The 6,886-nt window shown below is 44.7% G+C and overlaps 1 protein-coding gene across 8 annotated transcripts in view; it reads right to left on the minus strand.

The window, feature by feature from the left end:
- Positions 1-5,668, minus strand: part of ZNF462 (zinc finger protein 462) — a 157,612-nt gene extending 151,944 nt beyond the window's left edge. For 4 of the 8 annotated variants that reach the window (XM_019517084.1, XM_019517086.1, XM_019517085.1 and 1 more), the window contains exon 1: positions 2,543-4,271. The gene's annotated coding sequence lies outside the window, so the exon portion shown is untranslated. Of the gene's footprint in view, positions 1-2,542; positions 4,286-5,440 lie in introns of those variants that run through there. The other 4 variants (XM_019517082.1, XM_019517087.1, XM_019517088.1 and 1 more) reach the window with 4 other exon arrangements.
- Positions 5,669-6,886: the final 1,218 nt, after the last annotated feature.

A 6,886-nucleotide genomic window follows, 5' to 3' on the forward strand; every position in this document is an offset into this window, starting at 1 on the left:
TCCCCCCCCCCCCCCCCTTTTCTTCTTTCAGCACTGGCATACAAACCATGCTATTTTAACTTCTTTCCTGTTCTCCCAGTTCTTCTGGAACATTTTATTTTCAACAGTCAACTCGTTTGGAGAAGTGCCATGCTGAAGTTCAACCGTTTACAGTGTTAACTGTGTCTCTGCCAGCAGCTGAAGACTTGCATCGCCAACTTCTCCAACCCCCTTTTAGGTTAAGAGAATTGTGTTCCCTCTCTCTCAACAAAAAAAAAAAAGAAAGAAAGAAAGAATATTTAAGCATGCTTAACTCCTATCTCACCCTGCTTTTTCTTCAAACCTACTCTCACTCTTTGAACAGTAAATTGGACTTGCCTTCCCATATTCTTTAATTAACACATTCAAGACTGCTGTTCAAGTTATATGGGTTCATACTAAGTTTTACTACTCTGAGAAATTTCTAAAAGACACCCTGGCTATCATTTAGCAACTTCATGGTTTCTGCAGCACAACATAGAGACAAGTATCTGGAAAAAAATGTGTCTAGATGGACACAGTCAAATGTTTTGGGGGGAACTCACCAATGAGAAGTTTGATCAATAGTGAAAGTAGTTGATCAATGACAAACTTAAATGATTATGTTGGTTAATCCAGTAGATGAGATCACAAAAAAAACAAACCCTTGCTTCTTGCATATTTCCTGGATCATCACAGCTACAACAGTACAACCCTACTACAGTGGCAGGAAAAGACAGTTTGGAACAGGTTTATAACCTGCATTTTGTCAATCCTTGCAGGAGACCACTGCAAGCATGCAGATAAATATTGCTAACATGGCTTCCTACAATGAGGTAATAGAACTACAAAGCAAAGTCCAGAAGAGCAAACAAGCTAAAGAGACACAAGTGATACAACTAACACCTGCTCTGTAGACTTTTCCTAGTTATGCCAAAAAGGGTCCCCTCCAACAACCAGTATCTCTCCTCAGTTTTCTCTTTGCAACATTTTAGCATTTCTTCAACAACTTTGTACCTGTACTTTTCCTCCCTGGGTTATGGTTAGTTATGGTTTTAGAATTGGACAAAGCTGGTTTATGAATATTACATAGCTATTCACCAATTTCACAGATCTAAGTCCTTTTTCCACAGCTTCTTACTACAAAGGAGTGCTCTTTAGCTTAATTTGAGAAATTATCTGCAACAACATGCAGAGCAACTGTTACAGCACACTACAGCAATCTTAATTCATACTGTAACACTACATGTGTTGTTTGTAAATAATCCAAAAAACCCCCAGCTAGTAGCTCACTATTCTTTCTGAAAGCTCAGAATTTCAAGAAGTATGCTTGTGTTTTTGGAGTAACCTTCCTCAAACTGCAGCATGTACTATTATAAGATTTTAGTACTTCCCATTTCCTTTCTAACACTAAAATTAAACTGTCCATTCCTTAGGGCCCAGCATCTGCCAGATGTCCAAGTATCTTTGTAGAGCATGATTCTCTTCCAATACCCATCAGTTCTCACTCACAGTGGGTTGATGGCTTGCAAACACCAGTCTTGCTCTAAGTCAAACCAATACAGTAACCATTTCATTGTTTAACTTCATTATTGTAAATCAGTTACAAAACAGAAAAGCCTTTTACTTTTGCTTATTTCCACATAAACCATCAGATTACACAGCCACACAAGATTGTGCATATTCTCAACCCACTATATGCACAACATAATTAATAGATGCTGTTTTGCTATTTGGGGGCTCTTTTCTCTATCAGTTTCAGTGGTGCCTTTCAAATTGCACATTCTTCAATAGCATGCTACAAGTTTAATGACAACACACCCAACAACGAGTTGAATTCATTGTTTAAACCAATGAACCAAGTATCAACTTCAATAAATACCTGTGAATAAACAGTACTTCATGAGAAAGAGATCATTCTTCTATTGTTTTTCATCAGAAGTGACACTTATGAAGTCCATTTACTACAAATTTCAATTCTTGCTCAGAGATGCACAAAGTAGCTTAATTAGCAAAACTACTCCTGTCCCAAGAGATTTCAATCTCACATTGAATAACGAACATACTTGTGAGAACTAGTCTACACTCATCCAAATATGGAGAACATTATGCAGAATAGTGCATCTATAGTAACAGTTATGGTTTTCTATAGTGCCCATCACTGTAACATATAGGGGAGGCCCTCCCTTTAGATGCTCAATTTCTTGAATCTCACACTAACTGTCCAATTGCATGTGTCATTTTCTATAGCAATGAATTATAGACCAAATTATACTGCTAGCACTAAGTTGATAGCTCAGCCAGAATAGGTTGTGTGCTTCTGTGTTGAGATCAGAGAAGACGGTCATATAGCCCTGTGGTTTCTCTCGTTTAGAAACCTGCAAGTTTTTTGGCCATTTTCTACATCTGAAATCAGTATGAAGGGGAAGAGGCATGCATCATGGGCCTGATCCAAAGTCTGCAAAATTTAGTAAAGGGCCTTTTCATTAACTTCAGTCACCAAATCAGGCTCACATGGAAGGTGATAAAATGAAACATTGATCACCTTTGATCAGACAGCAGATGAAGACTCCTTCTCTTTCATGCAGTGGCTGTGTAAGCTTGAATATATCTAAAGTTAAAAGTGCCAAGGTCCATCCCACATGTGTTCTGTTTCAAAGCTGATCATGATATTTCAAGCAATTGAATGAGACCAATTTGCAACCACCATTCTAGAACCACACAATCCCTTGAAAAGTGTACATTCAAGGGTTTGACTGTTCAGTGTTACATACACACATGCAGATATACACACAGACACACACACCCACTTTTTTTTTCCAGAAATGAAAACAGATCAAGTATATTGCTTTTAATCTTGTGGCAGCTGGAATCATCAAGTTCTACTCCAACCACCATCTTACAAGTCTTTCTACCTTTGCACAGGCACACTTGTGTTAGCTGCTAATGGCTAACATCCATTCACTTGGTATCCTAAGACTCATCTCACTCAGATATTTCCTACACCATACTTCCATTCTTGAGTTCTCCCAAATACTTTAAACACCATGTATGAAAGCACATGGCTTACACCTCTCTGCTGACCCATTCTTCAACCAGTATGGTAATGGTCCTTTTGGAATCCTGAAGCATTGCAGCACTTCATTTTGGGTTATTATTTGAGAAAGTATATACTTGTAACAACAGATTAGCAAAGTGTGATGGGTCCTCCTGGCTTTGAGACTTGCCTAAACTCTTCCAAATAAAAAGGCAGCGGGGGGGAGAAAAGCCTTCTGTTCAGCTGCCATCATATTTTAAAGTTCTTAGGTTTCCATAATGACATTAAAAGTTTCAGAAATAAATTGTCTGGGTCACTGAAGAACATGAAAAATATTTCGAGGGTTAAAAATGCGAGGGGAGAAAACCCTCATCATTTATGGTATCTTAAGAACCTTCTATTAGCAGGCAGCCCCAGGGCACCTCTAAAAGCTTTCCAGTATTGTAAGCATGCAACCAAGTTAGCTGGGGAAAATGTTCCACTGTAATTTAAAATGCATCCAGAAGGAATGTTCTGGGGCAGCAGAAGAGAAAATACCCTAAAAATAAGGCTACCAGGATCACCTTTGAGGCTGATGTTTCATGGTGTTCTGCAGAAGAACCCGAGCAGCTTCCAGCTATGGAAACTTGCCTCAAAATATGAAAGAAAAATGATGCATCTGGTCAACTCATCAACACCTTAATTCCTATGAAGGTTACTCAGAGGGAGAAAAGTCTAAAGCATTGACCTCAACATGAAAATTGGAGAAAGAAACCCCTTAGGACATGCTCTTCTATGTGGAGAAGGATCTAAGACATTTCCTCCACTCCTCCATTTCCTAAGAGAATGGAGAGCCATCAACAATCTTGCACAGTGCAAAACTGAAGAAACCTTTGGGAGGAAAAAAATGCCATGAGCAAGCCAGCCATTGCCAGCAAAGCTTCACACACAAAAAATGGAGAGGCATCCATAATGTTTTGAGCACTTCCTATCTCAGCTTTGTCTACTGGAAGCTTGCTCTCTCTCTCCTCCATTTTCTGGTGGAGCTACTGAACATGACATGGCTTACCTGACTCAGATCACAGCTCTCTGCCAAACTAGTCACTTCCTCTTAGACATGCAAGCAGCTTCATGAGACAGACACACACACACACACACACACACACACAAAGCAGCAGTAGAAAGCCCCCAGACTTGAAGGTCTTTCCAATCCCAGACATTAAAAACGAATGAAACTTTTTATAAAAAAAAAAAAAAAAAAGAAGAAAGAAAAAAAAGAGGGAGGTGGGGAGGGGGGGGTCTCTTATCCCATCACATCTACCAGACGCTCTGGTAGGATCTCTCTCCTTCTCTCTGCAGGATAGAAACTACAATGCTTCAGAGAAAAGGAAGGTTACTCCAGAAGACATAAAGAGCCTGGAGACTGCGTGTGTGCGAGGAGAAGCTTTGTGTGGTGGAGTCTGGACTGGAACCAAAGCAGACAGCTTGCAAATGGAGGACAGGGAGATAAAGAAAGGGAAAGAGGGGGAAGAGATAGAGCAAAGCTGCTCTGAATGAGGGGAAGCTCCTTCCTCCCGGCGTGCCAGGAGGACAGAGGCACCCGGGAGCTGAGCGAGCAAAAGTGGGGCTCCTGCCCCCTCCTTTCCTCCCCCTTTCTCTCGCGCTCTCTCTCAAAGGAGAGCAGAAGCGTGTGTGTAATGGCTTCTGCTCTCCAGCTAGCGCTGTCCTCCTCCAAGCAACCCCCTTCAGAAACCACCACCACCCCCCCCGCCCCCGGAGACGCAGCCAGAGACCCCCACATCCCAACTTGAGGAGCGGCGGTGGGGAGGGAGGGGTGAGGAGCCAAATACCTGGGTGATGGACCAGCTCGCAAGAGGGGAGGAGAAAAAAAAGGGGGGGGGGAGGGAGGGAGAGAAGGAAGGAGAGAAAGAAAGAAAGAGGTCACCCGATTGCCTGGGTCGTGCCAGCACGGAGCTTTTTCTCTCCTCTGTGTCTCTCCCGTCTCTGCTCCAAGTCCACACACACAGGCACCATTCAGCCCTTGCACACACATGCACACACACACACGGGCACCCCCAAGCCCCGCTGCTACCTCACTGATCTCCCCATATCTCCCCCCCCCCTTGAATGCAACAACAAAAATTAATTAGCCGCCTTCCTCCTCCTCCTCCTCCCACCACCACCACCAGCACCTCCTCCTCCTTCTCCTCCTCCATGCAAGAGAGACTTCTCTCTCAAACAAAACACCCCCCCTCTTTCTTTTTTTTCTCCCCTTCCTCCTTCCTCCCTTGGCTGAATGAATGGGTTTCCGAGGAAGACGGGGTGGTGGAGAGAGCGAAAGAAAGAGCGAAAGAAAGCCGAGAAGGAGAAAGGGAGATGATCCTGCCCATGCCAACCCGGAGATGGGTTTTCATGGCAAGAACTTACAGTGGTGTCCCGGAGCTACTGCCGCCGCCACCGCTGCCGCCGCCTCCTCTCCTCCTCCTCCTCCTGCTCTCTGCCCAGCTCTTCTTCTTGTTATTGTTGTGGAAGTTGTTTTGTGAGTCTCATGTGCTCCTTGCCAGGTCTCAGCAATGGAGGATCGCCATCTTTCCCTGCTTTTTTTTCCCCCCCTCTCTCTCTCCCTCTCTCTCTCTCTCCTTCACTGGCTTGCTGCAGCTGCAGATGACCTGAGATATCCGTCTCTCTCTCTCTCTCTCTCTCTCTCACTCACCCTCTGTGTCTCTCTCTGAATAATGAGCAACCAGAGGGAGAGAGAGAGAGAAAGAAGACAATCTTCCTCTCCTACCACACAAAACGCAAGAGCACCAGGGGGTGCAAGAAGCCTTTCTAACAACAACAACAACGTGTAGGGGAAGAGGAGGAAAAGAAAGAGGGAGAGAGAGAAAGAGGGGAAAGGCAAGGAAGAGGGAGGGAGGCAGAAAGAAAGAGCTCCAGGAGGCAGGGAGATGGAGCAGGAGAAGATGATGCTGATAGAGAAGGAGGTGGTGAAGATGGAGGAGCTGGAGAGGAGGAGAAGGTGGTAACAAAGTTAAGGTTTGGGACATTGAGTCACTCACAGGCCAGGGAGGAGGAGGAGAAGGAGGAGGAAGGGGGGGGGGAAGCGATCTGAAGAGCTTCCCCTTCCAAGCTGTTGCCTTCACAAAGCCTCCTGCACAGAAGCACTCATTAGCCCTGGCGCTGCCGGGGGAGCCCGCTCAGATGGATCTCGCCTGCTGGGTCATAGCTTTCTACCAGCCATGGCAAACCCCCGCTCCTGCAGGCAGATGTGCCCCCGAGCTGATCCCTCAGAAACATCCATCTAGAGGCTAATCTTCCCGGAGCAGGGTAAAGAACATAAATGGAGCTGGAGGTTGCAAAGTATAAAACCAGATCTACCACGTGGTTGGCGTTTAATCCCCCTTCCAGCTCGCGTTTGATGTGGAGACAAGAGGCTGGAATTGTCCATTTCTGGCACGTATTTTGAAGTCTTCTCCCAGAAAGAGAGACACGGCCGTTTCCGTTTTTTTGATTTCTCCCAGGCAGGTAGGAGAACAGAGAGCTTGTACGGCGGAGCACCAAGAGCACCTCCTAGATTTAGGAAATGCTTGGACTGAGCGCGAGGAGGGAGAAAACACCACCCAACCCCACTTAAAAGAACTTTTACACCTCCCGACCCCAAGTTGTCCGCGGTTCTGCGCCTGCTCGCTTAGCCCTGGGGCAGTGGGAACGATCAGGTGTCACGATGGTGGAGGCATGAGAGCAAAGATGAAGCTTTTTCTACCCTGATTTTTTTTAACGTAGTGTCATTTTCCAAGAGTCCTTCGGAGCTACCTCTTTTGAGAGATGGGTGTGTGTGTGTGTATATGTGTGTGTGTGTGTGTGTATATATAT

Source organism: Gavialis gangeticus, unplaced genomic scaffold (assembly GCF_001723915.1).
Source record: "Gavialis gangeticus isolate Ggan-Ray unplaced genomic scaffold, GavGan_comp1, whole genome shotgun sequence".
In the NCBI taxonomy this organism is placed as follows: domain Eukaryota; kingdom Metazoa; phylum Chordata; order Crocodylia; family Gavialidae; genus Gavialis; species Gavialis gangeticus.